Source organism: Chlamydotis macqueenii, chromosome 18, assembly GCF_036417535.1.
Source record: "Chlamydotis macqueenii isolate bChlMac1 chromosome 18, bChlMac1.mat, whole genome shotgun sequence".
Classification (NCBI taxonomy): domain Eukaryota; kingdom Metazoa; phylum Chordata; class Aves; order Otidiformes; family Otididae; genus Chlamydotis; species Chlamydotis macqueenii.
Window position 1 is genome coordinate 774,720 of NC_141573.1, and position 26,379 is coordinate 801,098.

General features: G+C 66.1%; 1 protein-coding gene across 6 annotated transcripts in view; it reads right to left on the bottom strand.

Annotated features, from left to right (window-relative positions):
* Positions 1–26,379, bottom strand: part of RBFOX3 (RNA binding fox-1 homolog 3) — a 140,975-nt gene that overhangs the window by 73,445 nt on the left and 41,151 nt on the right. For all 6 annotated transcript variants that reach the window (XM_086762725.1, XM_086762722.1, XM_086762727.1 and 3 more), the window contains exon 2: positions 5,929–6,069. The gene's annotated coding sequence lies outside the window, so the exon portion shown is untranslated. The remainder of the gene's footprint in view (positions 1–5,928; positions 6,070–26,379) is intronic.

The window sequence follows — 26,379 nt, forward strand, 5'->3', positions numbered from 1 at the left end:
GGCTGCGGGCGATGCGCCACATCCGAGCGCCCGCAGCGCCCGGCCTTCCCCGGCAGCACCCGCCGTGCGGGGCAGGGGACGCAGCAGGGCCCGGCCCGTCCTCCCAGCCTGCCCCGTCCTGGGCAGAGCCCCCCGATCGCAGCCAGCCCTGTCCCCCGGGGGCGGCATTGCCGTGGGCGCGGGGCACGCCGAGGGGCACAGTCCCCATCACGCGGCAGAGCAGGCTGCCAGGCAGGAGCTGCCCGCTCCACGCAGCCCGGGCAGGGGCCAGCAGCGCCTTGCCCTGTGGGACACCGCGACGGACCAGCTGGGAATCGAATCCCAGCTTCAATCCAGCTGGGAATCGCCCAGCAGGGCTGGTGCTTGTGGTCCATCCTACAGGCAGGCGAGATGCTCGCCGTCCCCAGCAAGCATAGCAACGGCCCCGCCGCGGCTTACCGGCAGAGGTTACGGGAGCTGCAGGGAAAGGTCTGGAGAAACCCACGCCAGCAGCGCCTGGGCAGCCCCCGGGGACACACGGCCCGGTCCCCTCCTCGCCCAAAGCCCCGGCAGCCCACGGGCTCCGTGAGCTGGGACGGCACCTGGAGCATCTTCCCTTGGGGGCACCGGCCGCCAAAGAGAGACAGCAATTCCCATTTTGAAGCAGAGGAACCAATCTTGGATGGCAAACTCGGATGCAAACTTGAGCAGAGAAGCACAAAATCAAGAAACCTGGAGCGTGGCGATCCCCGAGACACAGCTCCCTCCGCGGCGCTCCCAAGGGATGCTCCCACAGCCGGAGTCAGCGAGCCGGCCGTGCTGCTCACCCCGAGGCGCTCCGGGCCCCCGCCTCCCTCGCAGCACGGAGCTGTGCCGGAATGCAAACGATGCTCCGGGCGGGTGCCAAGATCTCCTTGTTCCTGCCTCAATTTAGGACACCTCGTGCTGCAGCCTTGCGCAGCTGGCGGGTAGCGGCACGGGTGCCAGAGCAGCGTGCTAGGGCCCACCCCGGAGCGGCTCCGCTTCGGCAGCAAAGGCGACCCTCGGAGCGCCAGCTTGTCCACGCTGAGGGCTCCTCTCTCAGGATCGCCGTCCCGGAGCGCAGCTGGGAGACAAACTTCATCTTGCAAAACCTTCTACCTCTGCATCCCCAGCCAGCTCCAGCTGCTGGCTGGCCGACGCAGCACTGTCGCAGGGAACACTGACCTTCAGATGCTGTTCCCTCTAATTTTGGGGGTCAGCGGGCCGGGGTGGAGCCTGACCTCCCGCAGCGGGGACCACGGCGAGCAGCGGCTGAACGGCCCAGCCCCGGGCTCTGCGCGCTGCTGCTCCGCCGGCTGCGGGGCTGTGCGTCGAGCGGGGACACCAGACCTGGCCCCCCGCCATATCGGAGATGGTGGGGGACAGTGAACCCCACGTCACACTCCCGGGGAACAGAAAGCCCCGTTTCTCACGGGGGACACATCCCACCCCAGCTGCTGGGTTGGGGCCAAGGCAGAGCAGAGCGGGGGACTCACCTGGCCGCTGCGGACGCATCCCAGCGCTGAGGGAGCACAGCACCGTCCCTCCCTGCCCGTTGGGCTCAGCGCCCCTGCCAGCACCCAGATCCCTCGCCAAGCGGCTCAGCCCTCCCGGGCACAACCCGGCCTCCCTCTCCATGCCTCCCCACGACCCCTGCTCCTCCCGGGGGTCAGTGCAAGCCGCAATGCCGTCCCACAGCACCAGCCACGGCAGCAGCGCGGGGGCTTCCCTGACCGCAGGCGCCACTGCCTCGGCTCCCAGAGAAAGCCCAGGCTCTTCCCAAACAAGAGCAAGAGCAGTGATTTCGCTGCCGAGGCGAAGGCGATGGGGCGCGGGCCAGAGGAGCTGTCAGGGAGCGCCAGAAGAGCCTCACCAGCCGCGCCGCGCTCTTCCCGCGGCCGAGGGGAGCGGGGATTGCGGCGCACGTTTCGTTTCCCTGCAGCCACCGCGTCCCGGTCGCGGGGCTCTGGCTCCGTCCCCGCTCACCCCGCATCCCTGCCCAGCCCTGGCTCCCTGACAGAGCCCCACCGGCGAGAGCAGGTTGCAGCACCGCTGCTCGCTTCCCGTGGCTCCCACCGTTGCCCGGCAGCCGAGGGAATCGCTCCGAGCCGCAAGGTCACTCGCAAACACCATCTGTCCAAGCACCGCTCCTCGCCCCGCAGAGAGCGGGAGAGAAATGATGCCAGCACGCCGAAGGCCACCGCCCTCCTCTCCTCCGCCCCGGCTGCACACCAGCATCTCGCGGCACTCGCTCGGCCCTGGCTGCAACTGGTGGGGACCACAGCATCCCTGGACCCCTGCCCCTCGCACCGGCGGCACAGCCCTGGGCAAGCAGCGCCCAGAAGCAGAGCCTCCGCTCCCAGAGCCCCCAGGAGCCGACGAGATCTGCCAGGGTGCCCGGGAACGATCGACGGAGAGCCAGAGTCACTCGCACTCGAGCTATGAAGTCACATTCGTCCCTGCTTGTACTACTTCTCCCGCGCTTCAGGGCGTCACAATGCGGGCGCTGTCTGTACCGAGGCAGTTGGCCCCCACACACCGCATCCCAGATGCGTTTTCGTAGCCACTCGCAGCCAGGCACCTTCCCAGCCCTGTTTTCTCGCCAGGAAAGGCACAGCATGGCGCGGGGCTGCCAGCGACGGCTGGGCGCCGCGCAGAGCGACTCTGACTCATGCCCAGCCAATAAATAAATATTTGACTTGAGTTCATTCGCAAACTTAACATCGGGGAGCGCGTCCAAGGTGCTTGAGCGGTGCTCGGAGGTGCGTCCCGTACGCGGCGCAGCACGGCTGCCTCTGCCACGGGGGTAGGAGCAGTGCCCGGCCGTTCCCCCGGCAGCGAGCACCCCAGTAGCCATTTCCCGCGTTCACCCCCAAACCCCCGTGGCGCTACCCCAGCTCTGCTGACGGCACAGGCAGGCATCACCACAGAGGGGTCGCTCGCCAGCCGCCTGCACCTTGGCAGCCCCGGGACCCCACGGCGGCCCCAGCACCCACGGGCCGGTCCCCACGGCCCCACAGCGAGCCCCACCGTGCCAGGAGATCCTTCCCATAGCGGAGCAGCCAGCTCCCAGCTCCAGCGCTTGCTGCTACATCTGGAAACTCTTCTCACCCTTAATTGTTCCTAATGTCTCAACACGCGCGGTGACTAATAAGACACTAATTGGGCAGCGCTAGCAGCGAGCGGCAGAGCGGGGAGCGCGGCGGCAGTGCCCTCTGCGCCGAGCCAGCGCTCTCCCAGCCGCTCGGCTGCCGCAAGCACCATAAATCACTGCAAGCCCGGGCGCTTCTCCCTCCTCGGTGGAAACCCGCCTCCAGCAGCGGCGAGAGCGAGGAGCCGCAGATTTCAGCTCCGAATCACGGCTGCCTGCGCCCCGGGGGAGCACGGGGAGAGAGGATGCGAGGCTCTCTGGGGGGGACATCCCCACAGAAAGGCGTCCGGTGGCCCCCGAGCCCCCACCGCTCCGCTCTGGCACTCAGCCCAGGGCTGCTGAGTCCTCACAGCACCAGCGGCATCGCCTGCCCGTGGCTCGCGTGCCAGCAGCGCCAGGACAGGCTCCTGCTCGACATCACTCAGGTCAAGCAAAGGCGTGAGGACAAGTGTTTAACGGCGGGGAACGCACCCACGCCCAGGCGATGTACGGCAGCGGCTGGTGCTGCCGGGGAGCCGGGGCAGAGGATGGCTGCGTTCGGGACCCTCCCGCGCCCCGGGGAGCGATGACCCTCCTGGGGGCTGCCGCCCTGCCCGCGTGTCTGCCAGCAGCACCGCGCTGGCTGGAGCTGCTCGACAGTGGGAAATAGGCACAAATCTCGTTACACGCTGGCTAAGCCTCCCTGGGCATGTTTTCTATAAATCTCCTGGAATTTATTATACGATAACTAGCCTGGAAAAGCTAAATTAAATCCACAGCCAAGAAACTGACTTTCAAGTGTGACCTAATTTACTCGCTTGGAGCAGGGGGGGGAGCGGGGATCCCGGCGCCAGGCGTTCCCGGGATGACCTCCCCGTGCAGCCGTGCACCCCCCGTCCTCCTCCTCCTCGCCACGACTTTGGGGACAGAGCCATGCAGCCTTTCATGTCTGAGCGGCTCTCGCACTCCCACTCGCTGGAACGCAAGCGCCTCCAGGGCTCCCCTCTCACATGTTTCTCCGCTGCTCATCTTCAAGCCTTCCTCCCAGGAGCGCCCTCCTCCCGGGGGGCTCCAGCGGGGCTGGGATGACGGGGAGCCTCGTCGCGGGGGCTCCGCAGCAGCGCGTGCTCCGGGCAGCTCCCCACCACCCCGGCGAGCTGGGACCAGCACCGCTGTTGGAGGGTCACGGCCGGCAAGACGCGAGACCCCAGTGGAGACAGCTCGTGGGACAAGGGGGTTTACGGGCAGAGGAGAAAGCAGCAAGGAGAAAATACGGCTGGGGAAGGGGCTCGGTGGTGACCCCACCCCTTCCCAAGCACGCAGAGCAGCAGCAGGAGCCACACCAGCCCGGCCAGACCAGGCACATCACCCCCGGCCCCGCACCTTGCTCCCTGCACGCGGGCACGACGCGCATCACTGCCGGGTAACAGCCTGACCGCAGACCCCGCAAAAAGTGGCGCAGCCCCAGCCCCCAAACCCGTACGTGCCCCATAACACTGCAAGGAGGAGCTCGCAGGGCTCACGCCCCTCGCCCTGCGTCCGAGGCGGGTTGCGCGGCGCGGGCAGCGGCGGCTGGGCCAGCGGCAAGGGCGCCGTGGGCAGAGCGGGACCGCGGTGCTCCGGCAGACCCGGGGGCGGGCGCGGGGCTGGCAGCGGGCGCGTGCTGTTGTTCTGGAATGGAGCACGCTGGCAGAGCAGCGTGTGGGAAGCTTGCATAATAGTGCCAGCCCACACTACGCCTGCTCCTTCCCAGCATGATCAGCCCCTTGCTTTCATGAGCAATAACATCCACCCAAAGTTTTCTAAAAGACAAAAAAAAAAAAGCTTCAAGGTGATCCGCAGAGCTCGGCTGCCTTCGCTGCCTTCAAACTGATTAATGCAGCTGGGGAAATCCATCTGCACAGCCTCTTCGCAGAGGCGAGGCGTCTCTAATCCCCAGCGCGGGACGACCTCTGCCCCAGCCCAGGGACAAGGATTCTCCAAATCCCGCTCCCTCTTTGATGATTTCTGAGCAGGCACCGGGGCCGGGGCCAAGCAGAGGAGCTGGCGTGCAGCGAGCCGCACCGCGAGGCAGGGACGCGCGGCTCCCCGTGCCGGGACACTGCGGTGCGCTGAGCCGGCCGGCCACGCGCGGCTCCCGACACCCGCTCCGCTCACGCCAGCCGGGGGAAGAGCGGTCCCAGCGCTGGGGTCCCCCGGGAGCAGCAGCCGGCAGGGCAGCGCACCGGGAGATGCATGCGGCGGCAGACGGCGCCGCGTGGCCTGGCCAAAAGCACAGCGGTGACAGAACTGCCGCAGCCCCTCCGACAGCCGCCGCGCCTTCGGGTACCTGCAGTGCTGGGAGGAAACCGGCCGAGGGCTGGAGGAGAAAGTCGGGCTGCCTTTGCCATGTTTAACCGCTCGTCAGGCCGGCGCAAGCTCTCCATGCAGGCTGGTGTCAGCACAAGGCGGGCTTTCCATCCTCGTAACACGGACTGAAGGGGCCGCGGTCAAACCAGACCAAACGGAACCGCACGGGCAGCCGCAGCGTGTTTTTGCAGCACGGTCTGCACCAAGAGCCGGGTGTCGGTGTGTTCGGCCGGGCTGTGGCACGCAGGGCCGTGCGCGCGCCACGCTCGCGTGGTGTCCCCCGAGAGCCTGGACCCCGGGCACCTGTGCCGCCGCGGGCGGGCCCGGGGTCTGTGCCCAGCGCTGGTGCGAAGCACACGATGGGCTGAATCACGGGCAGCCCCAGGCACGGCCCGCGGGAAGCAGCAGCTGCACCCTCCACCAAAATCCATCTCCGCGCCCCCGCTTACCTGGGCTGCTCAATGGGAGCGACGTACGCGGGGGCCAAAAGCAGGCGCCTCGTGCCGTGGTCGCAGGCGGGAGCTCACGCTGGCGTCCGTCCCTCGGAGCCGTCGGGAAGAGCTGGGGTCTCACAGCAGCAGCCGCTCAGCCTGCAAGGGAGAGGGAGAGGCTCCAGTGCCGTCCCTGTGTAGGCACCACCGCTAATAACGGAGGAGGACGCGGCAGAGCTCGGCGCCTCGGAACGCCGCGGCTGCCAGGGACACACGCGCTGCTTGTCCCACTCCCCTCACAGCACAACTCTCTCACGGCCGCAGAGCAGCTTTGCGGCGCGGGCCAGCTGCCCGACCCTGCCCTCGGCAAAGCCCTGGGACGGGGGGAAGCGTGTCCGGCCCCAGGGAACAGGGCTGGGCTGCAAGGGGGTCCCTGGCTCAGGGGTCCCCAGCAGGACCACATCCCAGTCCGCACACCAATGCCAGACGCTGAGGCTGCCCCGCCTCCCCGGCGAGCACAAGCCCTGGCCTCAGATGAAGACGAGGAAAAGCCAAGGCTTCTTCTAAAGGGAAAAAATACCCTGAAATACCTCCGACCCACCCGTGTCCCCCCAGAGGTTCCTCAGAGCAGCCCGCAGGCCCACATCGCTCTCAGAGGGTCTGGTTTGGTTTTCCCCAGCCCAGACTGAATGGGAGATAATTCCACAGCCTGTCCCCATCGTAACGGGACTTCTCTCCCCGCTCCCCACCAGGCAGCCCATCCATCACAGCGCCGACGTCCACCCTGTGACCTCCGCCACCAGCCTCCCCGCCCGCCGTGAGTTACGACGCCCGCACCGCGCGGCGGGATGGGCTCCGCGCCGGGAGCCGAGATTTATCCCCTCGGTGGAATAGGGGGCAGAGGCCGGGAGATAAGTCACAGCAAAGCTGCAGGAGCGGCTCTCAAGGTCCCCCAAGGTTGGCTCATTAAAAACCAAGGAGAACAGGAAAGAAAAAAAAAAAAATACCCGCAGTGTTGTGGCTCACGAATCGCTCTCCCGCCTTCCAACCAGCCAAAACCAAGAGGGAAGCGGAAAGGGAGCCGGGAGCCCCCGGGCTGGGTCCGGAGCAATCCCTAGGGAAGCCAGCAGCATTCCCCAAACACCCGTCCAGCAGCATCCCAATAGGCGAAGCAGCGCAGCACCCAGCCGGGGATGCCGCTTCCCAGCAGCGTAGCAGCCCTGGGAAGGGGCCGGAGAGCCGGCACGCCGCCGATGGCAGCCCGAGGGGCTGGCCAGGGGAGGGTGCGGAGGAAGATGGTGATACCCATCTCCAGTCTGTGGGCTCCAGCATCCCTGACCCCACGCCTGCCCCCGGCCCCAGGAGCTGGAGCGCACGGACACGCCGGGACCGGTGCCTGAGGCTCTGGGGTGTGGCTGTCAGGCTCTGCCGCGGCACCCAGGCACGCCAAGCACGTGGCCAGGAGCAGGCACCCTCCCCGCGACAGGAACCCGTCACCGCCGCTGTGGAGAGACTACAGAAAGCCCCCAGAGAGCGTGAGCGGCACAGGAGTTCCCCAGCCTCCCCAAACTCGCTGGAATTCCCCTTCCGCCTCATTAGCCCTCTGCTCCCGCTCGGCGCAGAGCCAGAGCTCAGCTCCGCACAGCCCCATGCTCCCAGCCGGCCGGACCCCCGACCCCGGGTGCAGGAGCCCCTCCACTGGCCTCTCCCGACGGCAGCTGCCCTCGCAGCCCCTCTTCTCTCCACCTCGGGTTCTTTCTGGGTTACCAGGGGCTCAGGGGGGATCCAGCCGTCCCGGCTCCCGAGGGCCTGTCTAACCACGCACACGCTCCCCTCCGCTCCCCCGCCACAGCCCCCAGCCTTCTCGCCACGCCAGGCGGCCGCTGAACAGAGCGGGCAGGCGGGACGGGCACGTCCCCATGGCCTAAGGCAGCACCAGGCACCCCACGGCCCCCGGAAAGGCAGCCGGCAAGCCCGGCACCTCCGGCACCCGAGGCACGAGCCGCATTGAAGCCTGCGAGGGGCTCGGCGCGAGGGCTAAGCACAAGAACCAGCTCCTGTGAGCTCCCACACCACACAGGGTGAAAATCTTCACCCAGAAATCCCTGAAATGGCAGCTCCTGCCTAAGCCTGACTTCTCTCCAGTCCCTTTCCCCGGGGGCTCCCAAGAGCCCACTCCCCCCAGACCCCAGCCCAGCGCTGGGCAGAACTGGAGGCAGCAGCCCGGATTTCCTCCCCACACCGTATTTTGAGCATGAACCCATTTAGCTACGGCTCCCACGCTCACGCTGCCGGGTTCACCCGAGACCGAAAAACCCCAGGGAGCGTGAGGGACCCAGTAAACACAGGGAAAACCCAACAGTGTCCCCAAACCAAGAGGAACGGAGTCACATTTCTTCAACACCTTCTGTTTTCAAAAGCAAACCCACGTGCGCACGGGGACCCGGCACAACGCTCGCTGGCGGCAGCGGCCCCACTCCAGCCCTGGCCCCGGAGAGCGGTCCAGCCCCGGAGAGGTGGGGGAGCGACCGCCGACCCCCACGGGGCATCTCCCCCAGGAGCCACCGGGCTTCCACTGCCCAGCAAAACATCGCGACTACATCTACACACTGACCCGGGGGGCTGAGGCTCTACCAAAGCCAGCAGCGCCCGGGGAGGAGAGGAACGATAAGTGCAGCTGCCCGCAGCATCCGCACTCCCACGCCCAACGCGGCGGCTGCTGCTGCGGGCGGGGGCACAGGACCCATTTTCGGGAGGCTGAGCCCCACACCGGGGATGCTGCCAGGGGGATGCTCAGCCCTGGCCCCAGCCCGGCGCTGTGGGACCTCACTGCAGCAGTGGGGCGATGGAGAGACCCCCTCAGCAGGGCAGTGCCGGGGGGGACAGCCGCGGGGCTGTGATGGGAACACCCGCAATGGTTCTCCCTCAGTTGCGGAGGAGGGGGAGCATGGGGACGCTTCAGCAGGATCCGCGCTGAGGCAGCGCCCCGGGCCTGCGCGGCCCGAGATGCAGCTCCTGCGCCAGCCCCGACCAGGAGCTGCTTCCCGCTGATCCGGGCCAAGCCCGGCACCGGCGCAGCAGAACACAGCTCTGGGAAATGGGATTTGGACGCTGAGCAGAAGATGCTTTTCCCCGAATCTCACTTACGTCACACCTGGAGGCATCCGCGGCCACGGAGGGGACACAGAGGAAGGCTAAAGAGTTTCAACTCTGGCGCTGAGGGAGCAGCTTCTCCTTCAGCTGCAAAACAGCAGAATTAAAGCAATCTAATATCAGCCGCCCCTTCATGCCCCCGCGCCAGCACAGCCACGGGGCGGGAGGGAGACGAGCACGTCCCTGCTGCAGCATCCCTGCAGCACCGCCAACCCCACGGGCTGCGGCGCCGCTCCAGCTCAGACCCCCGTGGGAGTGGGCAGAGCCCCCCGGCCCCTGGGGCTGCGCTGGGGGCTGGCACCAGCCCAGCCACCCACCGCTGGCACCTGTGGGCATCATCCCCTCCCCGTGCTCCACTGTCAGCTGCATCCCGCGCCGTGGGACCACCCACGCACGGCAGCAGCAGCACAGCTTGGGTGGCAGAGCTGCCTCGGGGAAAGGGGAGGAAGGCTTGTCACCTCCCTGCCACCCTCCTCCTCGTCTGAGCGAGAGGAAGGTCCCACGCACCCTCGCTGCCGAGCTGGGAAAGTCTCTGCCTGCCACAGACAAAACCAAAGGGACGGGAACCACCCCCGCCGGGCGCGGGTGACATCTCACCCGTGGGAACGCTGCCGGCGCGGCATCAGGGCCATCACCGCCTCCCACGGTGCAAACCGGGCGGACGAAGGGGACTTGCAGAAAAGCTCCGGGCTGGCAGCTCCGAGCTCCCGCAAGTGGCGGCGGGGAGAGGGAAGGGCGGCCAAGGCCAGGCCGTCCATCGGCTGAGAGCACAAGCGCTGGGGTGCTCGCGGGGTGCACGCGGCTCACGGAGCGCACGCGGCACATGAGAAGCCTGGAACAGGCTGCGTGAGGGAGCGAGCCGGAAGGGCAGTGCTCGTTAGGAGCGAGGCGGGGAGGAAACCTGAGGCACGTGGGGAGCAGGACGCGTCCCACTCGGAGCGTTCGCCCTTCCTAGCCCAGCGGCACAGAACAGGAGCCATCGCAGCCTTCGGAAAGAGCCCTGCTGCAGCAGAGGTGCATCGCTATCAGATAAAGAGCCGGGAAAGAGGGGAAAGACAGGCAAGGAATGGAAGGAGAAACCATCTTGAACAAAAGGATGGAGAAAACAATCCCGGGAAGGGCCGCCGGAGCCGTGGGGCGGGAGCCAGAGGGGATCCATCAGCCGCCCCCGGCCCCCGCCAGCCGGGAAGGCAGCGTGTGGGGCACGAGCGCCCCGGGGTCCACAGCTCTACAATTCTCCTGCAGTTTTGTTTTACATTTTGCAGTCAGGAACATCACCCGCTGCCCTGTGGTTCGTCCCCTGACGCTCAGCGGCCGTGAGTGGCCGGGATGCTTCACCACCCACCTCCTGCGTTCGGAGCGGGGGCCCAGGCAGGGCTGCGGGTGCCCAGTCCTCTGGGACGGCCCTGTGAACCCCAGGGGCTGCGGCACGGCTCCCACCGAGCCTGAGATCTGGCATGGGCACCCCCCAAGCTCTCTGGAACAGACAGCAGCGACAGCCCCCAATGTCCCACAGCACCACGGCGAGCGGCTCTGGCACCGGCGGCCCACTCAGCCGCGCTCCGGCTCACCCTGCGGGGAGGGAAGCACGGCAGCGCACGGTGAGGCGGCGGTACCGCCGAGCCGCCACGGAGCCCGTCCCGTGCGGGCAGCGCCCGCTGCGGGGCAGGGGATGCCAGGACCAGGGCTGCAGGCTGTTTTTCCGCACAAGCCCATTAAGTATTCCGCACAGCACTGTTGCTGCAAATCACTTCCTATTCAGGCTCACTGCTGAGGGTCTCTGAAGGTCGATTTTCCATGGTTATGACAACAAAAACTAAAATTGGGTCAAACCTGAAAGGTATTATCTTCCTCCGAGCTGCTAAACGCACGGTGGTAATGAGGCTGGTTAAGCGCTCGCCCCCAGCCTGCGTTATTTGCTCTGAAGACGTATTAACCAGTTAAATGAGTGCGATAAGGCAGCTCTGCTTATTTCCCCCACCAGCCGCACAGAAGATCTGAGGTTTGGGTCTCCATATCCCGTCTAATAACCGAGACCGCAGACACGCCAACAAAGGCGGCCGCGCCGCGCCGCTCGGGGCCGGCTCTGCCCAGCCTGACCCACGGGAACACAAAGGGAACTGCAAAGGCACCCAGCAGCTCCGAGCCGTTTGAGAAAATAATTATACTGCCTCCTCCCCTTCCTCTTTCTTCTTCTTAAACGCTCTCCCCCGTCCCCTCCTGATGAATGGACCCCATCGCCCGCCCCGGCCGAGGAGGTTTCAGCGGCAGCCCCGCGCCAGGACGGGGTTTGTCCCCGCAAGCGTGCGCAGCCGCTCCTGCTGCTGCCGGGGCGTCAAAACCCTCCGAGCCCACCTGCCCGCCTCAGAGTGCTGCTCCTTGCGCAGCGAAGCCTCACGGCCGGTACCCGAGGGACGCTGGAGGCCGTGGATGCCTGCGCTGCAGCTCTCCGTACCCACTGCGGTGGGCAAGGGGCAGCCGGGCAGGGGCTGTCCGGGCACCCGCCCCGGAGCCGTCATCCCACGGGGCAGCGGTGGCGGTTGTGGGGCACAGAACATTTGCTTTCACAGGATTTCTGCTGGTTTTCCTAAAACAAACACCCAGTAATGTAAATAAAACTGCTGTAAATAGGCACGACCCTAAAGCCCATGTGCAGCTGTGTGTAACGGGCGAGGAGGGAGGGAGGAGAAACACTCCAATTAATCCCCAAAACAAATGGGATGGAAAATCTCACGCTGCATGGAAGCCTCTGGAGAGGGGGACTGCCCAGGTCACAGAGTCGTGTTCTGCCGCGGCTCCCGTCCCAGCCACCCCACGGCACCAGCCCACCAGCGGGAGAGCCCTGCCATCCCCCTCCTCCTCTCCTTAGGGATCTCAGACCCCGTCCCTCGCCATCCCCTGCTCACTGGCTGTATTTTAAAGCAGCTTCCCCGCGATCAGCTGCTGGAAACCCCACGGGGCCAGGCACCAGGGAGCAGGGGAATCCCTCGTGCTGGCTCCAGCTGCGCTCCTGTCCCTCAGCTGCCCCATGGGATGGCAGCTGCGCTCGGCCCCGGCACACCAGCAGCTCCGACCACACTGACGCTCTGTCCTACGCCGGCGGCAGCCCTGCTGTTCCGGGCCAGCGAGACCCTGAGGGACCACCCTTGGTCCCAAACTGGAGAGTGAATACACAACACGCCTCCTCCCGGAGCGATGCCCACTGCCAGCACCGCTCCTGCGAGAGCTACAGCAGCTTGGGCTCACCCGCCAGCCGCAGCCCAACACCACACGAGTCGGCCGCACCGGTGAAACGCGGGCGCGTGGCCGGCTCCGGTGCCCACCTCCGCCATGGCGGCGGAAGGCCAGCCCGTCCGGCACAGTGCTCTGCTCCGGGAAGCACCAGCCTGTTTTTCCTTACCTTGGCGTGGTGTTCATGCTGCCGAGGCTCCTCGGCGGCCAAGGCTCCGGGCCGGGCAGGCGGGACGGTGGCACCCCCTGGACCCACCCAAGTGCCGGTGCTGCGCAGAGCTCCGCACCTCGCCAGCCCTCCCGGCCGCCACGCGGATGCGGCTCCCGGCACTGCCTTCGGAGCCGGCTGCCGCAGCGCAGGCGTCCTCCCCCCTGCCCTTTCCAACGCCGCCGGTGATGGGAGGGAGCTAGAAATGCCAGGAGAAGCATTCCTCATGGTGAGAAGCCGGATCAGCTGAAGACCAGCAACAGCCCAGACCCGGCCAGACAAGCCCCAGATTTACGACTGGCGTGGAGGAAAGACAGAAGGCTTTAGTGAACCGGGTTAAGATCCCATGGGAAAGCGGCAGAGAGAGATCCGAGGGACCCGGCCAGTTCGCTCCTCCACGGGAAAAACAACAACGAGATGGGAAAGGAGCCCAGCAGCCTCGGGACCGAGGGGAGGGGGCTGCCAAGGGCCGGGCACCCCAGGCCACAGGCACACATTGGGACACCGGATCCCTGAGCAGGGAGGGGGACCAGGCAGATGCCGGGACAGCGCAGCATCGCTGCTGGAGCACCCCGCGCTGCCTGCGGCACGGATCCAGCCTCCCCCCGCCGCCTCCTCCTCCTCCAGGGCTCCTTCCTCCCCTTCCCCTCTTTGTCATTCCTCTCAGCTCACGCCTCTGCTCCGCTCCGCTCCAGCCGCGCGTAGCAGTAATCCAGGGCACCACCGCCCGCAGATCGCTCCGTGCCGCTCCCCCCCTGCTGCTGGCCGGGGTTCTAATGAGCCGCCGGCCATCGCAGGGGCCGATCCCCCCTCCGCAGCACCCAGCAAGGGTCTCCCCCTCTCCCTCCTCTGTGAAACGCTTGCACCTAACGAAGCCCGGGCACGCGGCAGGGCCGAGCGAGGGGCACCCATCACCTCCACAGGCTCGCGGGCACTCAGCCCGGGATCTGCGCTCGCCTCGCGCCCGGGCTCCCAGCCACCCTGGGGACTCGCGTCACCCCCTCCAAAACCCCAGCAGCGTGGGGCTTCCCGGCCCCCCATGGCAGGCGAGCGCAGCCAAGGGCAGGACGCAGCCGAGCCAGAGGGGCCGCAGGCTGACGGCACACCACGTGTTCCTCGGGGACGGGGACGGGACAACCGCAGCCCCACGTCGGTCGGACCGACGCTTCCCAAAGCGCCGTGGCACGGGGCTGCGCAGAGGCAGGGACGGGGGCAGGATGGGCAGCACCTGGAGCTTCAGCTGCCCACACGCCGGCACCCGGCGGCTCGAGCAGCCCGCCAGCGGCTGAAGCCGCAGCAAGAGCAGCGCGGGTTCCAGTGCGGGACAGAGAGCGCACCTCCATCTGCAAAATCCTGCCTCCCCACAGCATCCTGCCACGCAAAGTCACCGCGGCGGTCCCGGGTCAGAAACCCCAGCAGCCGCCATCCCGGAGCCACAGGGCAGACGCAGTGGTACCTGCCGGCAGCCGCAGCCAGCTGGGCCCCTGCCCGGCATCGCCAGCGCCCGGCATTGTCCCCGGCTGCTGGGAGATGCAGAGGAGCCCAGGGGTGCAGGGGTTACCCCCACAGCCCCCAGCCTGGCCCGACCCCTCGCTGCCAGCCGGCGGGTCCCCACGCCCCATCCTTTAATTAACATTCCACGTGTAAAGTTGGGATTGTAATTACTGCAGCTGATTAACAGGCCGAAGGTAGCCCGTCTCCGAGGGAGCGGATCAGCAGAGCCTCTCCGAGCTCCCACTCTCACCTCGGCACCGCCGGCGCATGCCAAGCAGGGGCCGATGCCCCGCAGCCTGTGATTAATGCGCGAGCTGGGCGAGCGGGACGTGCAGCGGCTCCGGCCCCGCTGCTCTTCCCACGCTCCCACCAGGACAGGACCGGGACAGGACCAGGCTGCAGCGGAGGGGAGGACGGGGCTGGCGCGCTGGCCGCGGGGCCATTTTCCCGGGCCGCGGGTCCCACTGCCGCCCAGCCGCCCCCCTTCCCAAGCCCAGCAGCTCCTCGGCCGGGGCTCCCGCGCTTTTTGGATGTGAGAACGCGTGAGAACATCCCACGTCCCCAGCTCGCCCGCGGCTTCGGACCCCGCGTTGCTCACCCGCACGCAGCCACACCGCAATCGACCCGGGGCGCGCGAAGGGAGCCGCCGGTGGGAGCGCGCCCATCGCCACGCCGGCCGTCACAGGCAGACCAGGCTGTGGGCCGTGATTAACCACCACCCACCGGCGGGCCGCCCGCCCGCAGGGACTTTCTTCCCTTCTTCTCCCCAAGACTGCAAAATAAATTATTCTGCAAAGTTAGCAGAGGCTGAGCTATGGAAACAATTAAACAAAAATTAAATCTAATTCATTTATACTCCGAGCGCGAAGTGGATAATGTGGGGGTTTTCTTCTCTCTGCTCTCTCTGCCTCGGCGTTAGAGAGGACTATTATGGGAAATTAATCACGGGGAAAAGCAATGAACGTGATCTATCGCTCTTTAAAAGTGCACTGTAGTGATTATATAAAAATCCATGAGCGAGGCCAGGGAACAGAAGAGTGACACCATTTAAAGGGAGAGAGGAGACGCGCTGGTGGCAAAGGGATCGATTTCTCACCAGACGGACCCGTGGCAGAGGGAGCAGGGGGAGGCCAGGCCCGCGCGTCGCAGCCCCCGCGGGCGGCTCTGCGCCGGGACAGCTGCGGGGGCCGCAGCCGGACCCCGGGGTGGCACACGGCCGAACAGCCCTGTGCCCCACACCTCCGAAAGCGCAGCCGACCGCCCCGCAGCAGAGCTGGGGCTGCCACCGCTGAGCGTGGGACTCCCACCCCGCGCAGTCCCACGAGCCCGCTGCCGACACGGCCACTCCGACGCGGTGTACACCCCCACGGTGCTGCATGGGCTCTCTGCCCCAGCGTGCCCTCCCATCTCCTGGGGGTCCAGCGCTCGCCGAGGGTGCGGGGGGAGAGCGCAAAGCTGGGACGACAGCCAGAGCAACAGCAGGGAGCCGGCGCTGGGTAGCGAGGATGCCCACGGGAGGGACCCGCACGGCACAGGCCACGCGCGACCACCCAGCCATCGGCAGAAGATGCCACGGCGAATGCGGCAGCAGCAGCAGCGGATAACCACCGGCCCAGCACAGCCCCAGCGCCCACCCAGCTGTGGGGGTCACAGCCCGGCAGACCCCACAGCCTGGGGCAGAGCTGGCCTCCTCCGCAGACCCGGCTCCGGGTTCCACCGCCCACAGCAGCGCTTCGCCCCTTCCACCTGCACCAGCCCCCGCCCGAGGGGTCCCCAGGAGAGCAACCCCCATCAGTAACGATGATGGCGAGAGCAGACCCTCGCTCACCCGCAGTAAACAAGGCCAGTCCCCGCCCGGCGCCCCCAGCGCACGCTCAGCTGCTGCACGGCTGCGATAAAACCTTCGCTGAGGCAGATTCCACCATAAATCCCAGCCAGCAGCGGGGCCAGCCACGGGCCAGCCTGACGCTTTAAAGACACCATCAATCCCCGCGGAGCCCGATGCAGAGTTGGGGGACGCGTGGGCTCCAGCCCCAGCACGTGGCCAGGCAGGGCCCCCCCCCCCGGACCCCGTGGGCAATCCCGCACCGATGGGCTCAGCCCCAGCTGCCGCAGTCCCCCAGGGCCGTCACCCCACAGCCAACGCTCACAAATGCTCCACCACTTCTACAGTAACGCAGGCAAACGCCTTCACACGAATTTAATGGAAGTTTCTCCTCCTCACCAGGCAAACGGAAGCCAAACACAACACTCTCCCTCCAATGCATCTTTTCAATGATTTCGGAAAAAAAGTGGGAAAACAAAAGAACCCTTTGATCTCAGCAGCCCATTTGTTCAGGCCATGCCGGGATTTAATTGAGAAGGGATGTCCTTGAGTGACGGCGGCGATGTCCTCCCTCCCGGGACCTGCTGCGAGTTGTACGCTCCACTGCCCGAGGTCCTCGGCTCACCCAGGGACATCCCGGGACAACGCAGCCCCGGGGCCGCTGCCGCACGCCGCCCATCCAGCGCCGGCACTGCTCATCACTAGGCAGCCTGGCGACGTGAAGGCTGCCCGCCGCGGTGCCGGACGAGGGAGGCACCAAGGGCACTCCCAGGGCTGGGGGTCACCGCTGTGTCCCCAAAGCCGGCATGAGGGGAGGCGAGGAGCCAGCTCCCCACGGCCACCGGCACCCCGCAGGGATTCATCCAGGGGCTGGCACAGCCACACGCCCCAGCCTGGCGGGACGAGGACTGGGGATTTACTTGGCGCTGGCAGAGGGGCTGCAGCGGGACACACGGCCGCGGAGAAGCCAAGTTACGGCGCGACAGAAGGCGAGGGGCAGCCTGGCCCCGAGAGCTGGCACTCGCGCCTGGGGTGCCGGCACCATCCCCTCGCGAACGCCTTCCATGCTGCCAGGCTTGGCAAGGACGGAGGAGCCGCGGCGGAGAGGTCGCCAGCCCCGGCGGGGAAGCGGGCATCGCCGGCCGCAGCGGGCAGCTTCCTGCTCATTTCCTCCCAGCCCGCCTGCAGGTCGCGGCCCTGCTAGCGCTGAGCACCCCGCGCCCGTCCCTCATCTGTCCCTCCTGGCACGGGGCAGAGATGTCTCTCCCGCTCAGCCCGGCCTCCCGCAGCCGCAAACCTCGAGTCAAGGAAGGGGCGCTTCCCTGGGGACCACCCTGCGCAGCAACGGAGAGAACCGCAGAGGGCAACGGAGGCGGGAAGGGGGCCCCCGGGCGGCAGCGCTGCACCCCCAGATTGGGGTCTCCTCATCTCCTGCCCAGCCCAGCCGGTGTCAGGTGTGATCAGCTGGCACCCTCCTCCTCCTCCTCCTCGGCACAGCGGCGTGGGCGCCTTCCCACCGCGCGCTCCTGCCGCAAGGCTCCCCGGCCGGGGAAGCGCCGCGCTATTTTAAGCCGGCGCTCTGCCATCCGTGCCAGCGAGCCCGGCTGTGGGCGCAGCCCCGGGACAGCTCTGCCCCCGCGCCCCGCAGCCGGCCAGCGACAGAGGAACACCCCGAGGAACCAAGCCAGACGCAGGAGGGGGCTGGAGGGCACCAAACCTGGGGAGGGGGCTGGCTGCAGCCCACCCGCTGCCACCTCTGCCGTGAGAGAAGCTGCAAGCACAAAGCTGCAGCCACGGGCTGGGTCACGTCCTCCTTCTCCTGGGGTCTGGCCGCACGCTGCGTGGGAAGGGGGAGCAGGACGGGGGAGCATCTTCAGTCCCACCGGACAGGAGGATGCTACCCTGGAAGGGAAGGAATGGCGATAAAGGAGAGAGGACCCAGCGAATTCCCAGCTCGTGAAAGAGTTGGCATCTTTCAGCCCATGGTAACAGCAGCTCCTCTTCTCCTCATCTATCACAGTCCTCGTCCTCCCCTTCCCCCGGAGACCCGCACTCAGCTCTGCAGCCATCCCACCGCCATCCTAACTAGCTATCCCGCTGCCATCCCAACCAGCCGTCCCGCCGCCATCCCACCCAGCTGTCCCGCCGCCATCCCACCACACATGCCCGCGCAGAGCTGCAGGGTGCCGCGATGGGGGATGCCGGGTCCCCGCATGGTGCCCAGGCCACAGCTGCGCCCGGAGCGCGTGGGGGCTGCGGCGGAAGGGGAGCAGGAGGGCTCTCAGGCCCTGGCCTGTGCTGGCTGAGCCGCAGCTCGAGGCGAGCTGATTAAAGCAATTAGGATTTTAAATAGCAACCTCAGAGTGGCTCATCAGCGCTGAAGAGGCAGCCAAACAACGAACCTGAGCATCCTATTTAGGGACCTCCGCTGGCGCAGCCAGGCCCCAAGGCTCCCTGGCAATGAGAGGGACCCGGTGGGCTGCCCAGCACAGGGGGGTCCCCGGCACCGCGCAGCGCCCACCCGCGCTCACAGCCCAGCCTGGCCGGGGGTGCCGATGGGGACAGCCCCGCGCACAGCCAGGGAGGGGACCGCGCGGTGGGGGCACCCTGCGGCACTGACACCCCGGGCACCCGGCGCTTCCCACGGCGGCTGCGCACCAGCCCCTCGTCGACGCCTGCGAGCCGCGAGCTGCGGTAGGAGGGCGCCAGCGCAGGCATATTGCATTTATTTATAGGCACTGCTGTGGCACTCGATTAAACGCTGTGGTGGAGATACTGCGGCGTGAAGAGTATTTAGAGCCGTTTAACACCTCTTAGTCGGCAAAAGCCCGTCTGATTCCTGCAGTTAGCTGGGAAAGAGCGCGTAGCAAGGGCAAAAGCAAGGCAGACTGCCCTCTCCCAACCCGCTCTCTGCCTGTGAAGAGAGACGGGGTCGCTGCGCTCATGGCAACGCATCCGCGAGCCTCGTGTGACACTCCACTGCTTCCAGGTCAGCAGGCGAGGGAGCGGTGTCACGCAGAGGGACACGCAGCACTACACGCATTCGGACACGCATCCCACCCTCCCGGCTCCGGCAGGGCCGCTTCCCTCCCGGCACCCCAGCTGCTCCCCGCGCCCGGCCGAGGGACGGGACCTGCCCACGGAAGGGCACGGATGTTCCCCATGCTCCGGAAAGGCTCTTCCCTTGCCTTCGCCGCGTTTCTGTTCTCCGCTCCGCAAAACCCCACTGCAACTCAGGACGGCGAACGGCCGAGCCGGCGAATCGCTAGATCTCAGGAAAGCCGCTGGGGAAGCATTCAAAGCAAAGGCTGACGAGCGCAGGCCAAGGTCGGCTCTAATTGCTCCGCCGCAGGTTCCCCGCTGCCGCTTTCGCCCTCTGCTCTCCTCACTCCCGGCTCCCGCTCCGCCTGCGGAGCTCCCGGGCGCGGGGGAAAGGCGCGCACCTGTCCGGGAAGCCTCGTGCCCCCGCAGCAACGCCACGTGCCCGCACGGGAGATGCCCTTCCCTTCCCCGCCTTCTCCTGGCTACCGGACCGGCGCAGGACGGGGCCGGCGGGCACGGGGCTCACCCCACAGCTGCTCCCGGGCACGGGGGCTTGCGCCGCTTGTGAGTGGATGCAATTAAGCTGATCCTGCGGCGGGACCGTAATTGCCGTTTCCTTAGCTTGGCAGCGCGACCCCGGAAACCCCCATTATCCTGATCACTGTCAAGCGAACACAATGGCAGAACGCAGAAAAACCCGCTGCACTCCATGGTGAAATACAGCACCGCAGCGGCTGAGCCACGCCGTAAATCCGCTCGGCACTGAGCGCCGCCTGCTAAATGGCCCCGCTTAATTATAGCTCTATAAACACGGCTTTATAGCCGTCAAAAATCAACCCCGCTGACGGACAAACGGACACTCACGTCCTGCCGACCGCGAGGCACGGGGTGAGCCGAGCTCCGCGCTCCCGTGCCTCGGACGGGATGCCGGCGGACGCGCTGCTGCCGGCGGCTCCGTCCCGCTCCTCGCGCCCGTCCCAAGCACGCCACGGCCCGGCCGCGGTTTCCGAGCCGCCTTCGCCCAGCACTGCTGCCGGAGCCGCAGACATTAGCATTACAGCCCACACCGATCTTTGTCAATTATGCCACAGTATTTGAGCTCTAACCAGCTTCAAATTGAATCAGGACAAAATCATCGGTATAAAAAGAGCCCGCACCAGCCTTTCAATTCCAGCACTGGGAAAAAAAAAGTTATACATCTCATAATGGCCTTCTACCCCATAATGAACAGGAAAAATAAATTAGATTCCCGGCTAAGGGTGTATTTATACAATTTCATTATGTGCCCATGAGCAAGCCTGGTTTTCACCGAGATAAAAATGAGCTCTCAGCAACGCTCGCGCTAAATAAACGGAGTGATTTAACAGCTTAGCAAGGAGCGCGACAGAGGGGTTGGGGAACAAAGTCAAAAATGGAAAATAAAAATTAAAAATAATTAAAACACTCGCGTTTCCTGAACTGTGTTAGCGCTGCCGGGCCGGACTCCACCCGCTGCCTGTGCTCCGCAGCGTCCGTGGGCCAGGGAGACGGGAGCTGGCGGCGCTGGGACCGCGGGCGCATCCCCGCGCTGTGAGCATGCGGCATCCCGCCCCACGCCGAGCAGACGCCTTCCTCCTGCTTCATTTTCTGCCTGCTCAACGCATAAGCGATCCCCGGGAGCCACAACCAAAAACTCACGTCCCTCTCCTCGCTGGCTATCGGCGGGGCAGGAGCAGCTCCGGCTCACTACCTCGCTGCTGCACCATCCCCACGGACACCAGGGCCACGCGTGCTGCTGCCTGCGGGAGCAGTGAGGATTTTTGCGGCAGTTTTGGGGCTGTGAAGGGATATCTGCAGACTGGAAGCTGCTCCCGGACTCTGGAACATTCAGGTCAAGCAAGGCTCCTCTCCCGGAGCCGCCCAGTGGGGAGGAGGACGGCGGTGGCTTTGCTGGCCATCCCGGTGAGCCGCCCCGGTGCCCAGAGCAGCACCCTCGCCACGGGGAAGGGGCACTGAGGAAGCCGGGAGCTCGCCCGCCGGGCTCAGCAGTGGCTTTGCAGGCCGTGCTGCGCGGCTGCAGCACCGCGGGTTATGGGGACGCTGCAGCCTCAGCGCCCAGCGCGTCCAAGCCCCTCACCCCCAGCGCTGCCACACGCGCAGCCCGTGGTCCTTTCCAGCCAACTTCACCAAACCCAGAGGGAAATTCCCAATTCCTTCCTCCGAGAGGAACCTGTTTAACCAGCCCCTGAGCCGAACCCCGGGCTCGCCTCTCCTGCTCCCCTTCCAGCCTCTCTGCCGGTGGCACCCACAGTGCACATACCCCCGCCCGGCGAATCCCCCTTGCGCACAGCCGGGAGGGGACCCGGCCAAGCCGCCCGCGCGCGGACAGAGGCGTTTGGAGGAGCTCCTTGCCCTCTGCAAGGTCATCTGCTCCCGGCGAGGGCTTCTCCATCCCCGCTTCTGCCACCACCAAAAAGAGCGCGTCAGCTCCCCCGGGCCCCGTCCCAACCACACATCCATCTGGGCTCAGCGCCGCGTGCCTTCTCCAGTGCGGCCAGGCTGATCCTAAATCCACAGCCCACACCGCGCAGCTCAGCCATTCAACGGCAGCGAGCTGCCAGCAGGCAAATCTGTCCTCTCAGCAGCAGCGGAGCCAGAGCTAAGCAGTTGCCTTTGTTGGTTTTTTTCCCTTTTTAAATCAATTGCGAGGCCACATGGTCCGTCGGGGTGATCTGGAGACCGGGAGCCGCCTCCGAGATGGAGCCGGCCGGCTTGGCCGCGTATCACAGCTCTCCCGCCGCAAGGTGACATTTCCCGCGCCGTCCTCCCCGCGCCAGGGAGCCAGCAGGATTAATAGTTCAGCAGGGCCTGGAAACGCGCACGCCGAGAGTTATGAGCCTGATTCATAACAGGAGTTCCCTCCCCTGCTACGGAGATCAGTCACTGGCACGCACGCCAACACCGTTTGGGCTCAGCCGTCCCACACCACGGTGCAGCTGGAGAGGAGCGGAGCGCGCTGCCGCTCGCGCCCGCCGAGGGGGCTTTGCGACGCGTAACGCTGGCAAACCTTCTGTCAGCGTGTCTACCTTCAGTATCACGGAAAAACAGATTTGTTGGGGAAAGTACCAGCGCAAAGCCACCGAGCGCTCACGCAAACCGGACCGCAGGCTGCTCTGGGCACTCCGGGCTGCGCCCCTGCCCGCGGGGAACCATGGCCAGAAAACACAAACCCAGCCCCGCGAATCCCGCTACGGACCCGCTGAGTCCCAGTGCGTCCCTGGCTGCTCCGCCCCGGCCGCCGCGGAACCGGGGGGCTCTGGGTGCCAAGCTCTCCGCCGCCAAACCGGCCGTCCCAACGCCGCGCCCGCCCAGGGAAGGGATGGAGGTGTCCCTCCCCGGGAGGGCGAGGGCCAGCACACTACGCGCCATCCTGGCAGCTCTGCAGTTCGTTCCTCTCATGGAAATAATGGCTGGATAACTCTTAACGTGCCGTTCTACCCAACCCAGCCGGAGCTGTTTCCCAGGCTGCCGGAATCCTTTACAGCCCCCTGAAGGACCAGCTAATGATTTTTCACTTTCCCTTCGATCCGAGGGAAGGAGCGGGATGGCGGCTCAATAGCAATTAGCCCGAACTGCAGCCTTTAGGCAGGCAAAGCTCCCGTTAGCACCGAGACTGAGGATGAGCTAACCAGGCAGCGGGTCACATAACCAAAACCAAATCCCTGTGGAGAACATAACCCTCGCAGCCCCAGCTCCCAGGCACGGCCAGCGGCCACAGTGCCCACAGCGGGGTCCGGCCGCAGCGCTGGCACCAGCGGGGAACACAAATTTGCCTTCCCTGGCCACCCTTGCTCTGCCCCTCCACCCTGCGGCTGCCCCCTCCGTCCCCCCGCACGTTTAATCTGCTCCTGGCCCCGACCAGGGAGGACGCGAGTTCAGAGGGGCTGGATGCCACAGATGAGATTGCATCTGTCTGGGTATAAATAATTCACCGCTTGATGGTCAGAGCGGATTTAATTAGCTCTTGTTCTCCTGATAGAATCAGCCCACCACCGCTAAGGCATTTCGCTCCGAATTAGCCTGAAAAGGACTAACAAGGCAGGGCTAATTTTACACACGCCACATCCCCCGCAGCCTCTGAAAATACAGCTCTGCCGCGCACCGCCGTCCGGCGCGGGGCTGGGAGCGGGACGGCGCAAGGGGGCAAACCGGGGGCAAAGCCGGGGGAGTGGGGTGGGCAGGGACGGGCAGGAGGTGGGCACCGGCACGCAGACACCTGTCCCTTCTCCTTCCACTCTGCCCTCGCCGCCAGCGCCCAGCAGCCCGCGCCCGTGTCGCCCCGGCAAGGCAGCCCTGCTGCCGGCTGAGCCATGCCAAGCCCCGTGGGTAACCCCAAACCCACCCAACGGCCCTGCGTGGCACCTGCCCCGGCACAAACCCAGGACATTTCCGCCTGAAAGTGAAATTCTGGGGACGTGGCGCCAGCAGGGAAAGGCTGGGCGAGCGTCCCCAGGGCATGGCGGCGCGCGGGGGGAACAGCATCCCCAGCGTCGCTCCCCATGCCAGGAGCAGGCTGCACGGTCCTGCCCTCTCCTATTTACACACACGCTGGGCTGACAGCTCCTCTTCATCACGGTGCCAGCCTTCCTCAGGGGCCGTGCATCTCAGGCAGGACAGCACCATAAATATTGCACAGGAGGTGTTTCCAATCTAGTTATGGGGTCGGCCTCTCACGCTCTTCCATCAGGGAGCCTTGGACTGAAATTGAAGTGTATTAGTATAATTTTATCAGGTTTTATTAAGCCTAGGGTCTCACGTTTTTGATATATAGTTTTAATTAAGTTTTAAGTCAAAGAACGCAGCCGCTCATATTTTATCTCGCCGTGTCACATCAGAGGCAGGCAGTCAACCAGCACCTACAAAAACTTCCCCTCGCCCATGATGAACGCTCGTGAACTTTGCCTGCAGAGACTGTCCCCCCTCCGCGGCTCACGGCAGGAGCCCACCCCCCAACCCAGCGCTCCGGGCAGCACGGGAAAAGCCTCCGACAAAGCGGGGAAGAGGGAAGGCAGCCCCGAGGCGCCCAGCCGCGCTCCGCAGCGGGAGAGTGGGCACCGAACCGAGAGAGGGGGCACGGGCAACACCGGCACGGCCGCCCACCGCACTCACCCACCCGCCAGCCCACGCACCACAGCGGCGAGGAGAGGGGAGCGGGGCTGGGGTTTCACCCCTCAGCCAGCCCCCAGGACTCACAGCACCCTGAGGGCTTCGAGGGCCCAGGGGACCCTGCCCCACACCCACGGACCCAAGGGCCCCGTCTCAACCCGCACCACGGTTTGTCCCCTTCCTGGGACATCAGAGACCGGGAACGTCCCCGGCAGCGGAGCAGCGCCACGCCAGCCACCCACGCGAGCGCAGAGCCAGATCCAATCCTTCCAGGGGCTCGCCTGGTTTTACAGCCGGGCGCACCCCAAGCAGCCATCCACCAACCCACACAGCCTTCGGCCACGCGCCCGTCCCAGCGCCGGGATGAACGGTTGCTGCTCCCTCAGGGAACGCAGGGCTGAGCCACGGGCCAGAGCCAGTGGCCAAACCCACATGGGTCCCTCCCAAATGGGACAAGGGCTCAGTGTGGGGCCTGCCCTGAGCCCACGGGGGGCACAACAGCCCCCCGGCGCTGCCCGGGTCACGGGCTCCCAGGAGCGCTGCCAGCCGGGCGCTCTCCTCTCCTCTAAGAACAGTCTGGGGACACGAGGTCCGTGCCCATCCGCCAGCGAGGGCAGCAGATGGCACGGCAGCTGGCACCGCCGCCGTCCTCGCCCTCCACGGCTCCCCAGCTTCTCCCCAGAGACCCCAGGCCTCGGTGGCAGCAGATCGCCTGCGGGTCCTTGGGAAAGGCGGATTCATCCTGGCTGGAAGGGGCCGCAGACGCGAGGCAGAGGGGAGGCCTCCCACCCACCGCTCCGCTCGCGCACCGTGGGGCATCCGGCTGCACTCGCACCCCCTCCACGCGCAGCTGGGGCAACGCAGCCCCTGGCGCAGGCTCAGCATCAGCCCCCGCGCACCTTCCCCTCAGCCCCACCGGCACGGGACCCCGACTGCAGTGGAGCCGCCCCTCGCCCAACAAGGGGGCTCAGGGCACACCAGGTGGGGACGGGCCACATCCCAGAGCAACCGCCTGTGCTCACACACCCAGCTCGGCCGCGCTCCAGCCGGTAGCCGCTCGAGGCGGAAAATGCAGACAGAGCTGCATCCAGGCTGGAAAACGATTCCCGGGACCCGGGGCACAGCCTGCCCACGGGCTCCTGACCCCACTGCAGCTGCACGCGTGTTACCAGCCCTGCGCAGCGCTGCCCGGGGTGCCAGGCTCCCTCGGTACCTTTCCATTGGCTCCTTCTTTTTTTTTTAAAAAAAAAAAAAAGGCAAACTCGGGTGCTTTGCTGGGATGGAGGAGCCCTTCCCACTCCAGCTCGGCCAGCAGTTTCCTCACTGCTGGTGCCCCCGCCCCTCCCCTCAGCACAAGCAGCTCAACCCCTTGCCGGACAGGCAGAAGCATCCTGTGAGCACCCTGCATCCTGCGAGCATCCTGCATCCTGCGCAGCACCAAGTGCCCAGCTCCAGGGCCCCGCACCAGCAACGGCTCCGCGCACCCCGTGGCTGCAGGCATCGCTGCGCGGGGGCTCCTGCCTCCCTCCCACAGCGCCAGGGACGCCGCTGCCCGCCTGCACCCCACTCCCCGTGCAAGCCCCAAGCCCCGCGCCCACTGCAGCGGCACGCTGCGCGGCACGCCAGCCGCCCGCCCCGTGTCCCCTCCGCCCGCCCTGGCGCGGGCGGGCGCAGCGGTGCTGCCGGGAGGGCCACGGGCCCCTGCGCCCAGGCTGCAGATAAATTTTAACTGGGCAGCAAGAGAGCAGGGGAGAGCAAGAGCGCTGCGCGTCATTTCAATGCGTGTATTTATATCCTTCAGCGACGCAGCATCCCTTTGTAAAGGCACGGAGCGCGTACAGTCACGGCTGTCAGTTCAGCGGCATGTTACAAGTGTTTGATATGGAGATTTTGGCAGTGGGAATGGATGTACCTCGCCGAGAGGTTTATGTAAAATGACAGCTTCTGGAAAATGAAGCATTCAGATACAGAGAAAAAAAAAAAAGGTACAAACAAAAGGGAAGAGAGGCCTTCCGCTCAGCGAGTCCCAAACAGATTTCTCCTCCCCATTGGCCCGCGAGCATCTCCCCACCGCGGCCAGAGGCAGCGCGCAGGCAGCGCACCAGCTGCACCAGCCCCACCAGCTCAGCTCGGCTGGTTCAGGCTTCGCACCCGCGCTCCCCCGCCGCAGACCGCTGCCCCATTTCCATTTCATCACTCCTCCTCTCCCCCTTGTTGACGGGGCTGAGCCTTTTATCGCTGGCTGCGCGTGGGCGTGCGCGGGCGGCAGGAGGACGCCTGGCGAGCGCGGCTGTCAGCAGGCCTGGGGATGCTCTGCGGCTCCTGCCACGGAGGCCGGGAAAGCGGGGGATGCTGTGCAAAGAGAGCCCAG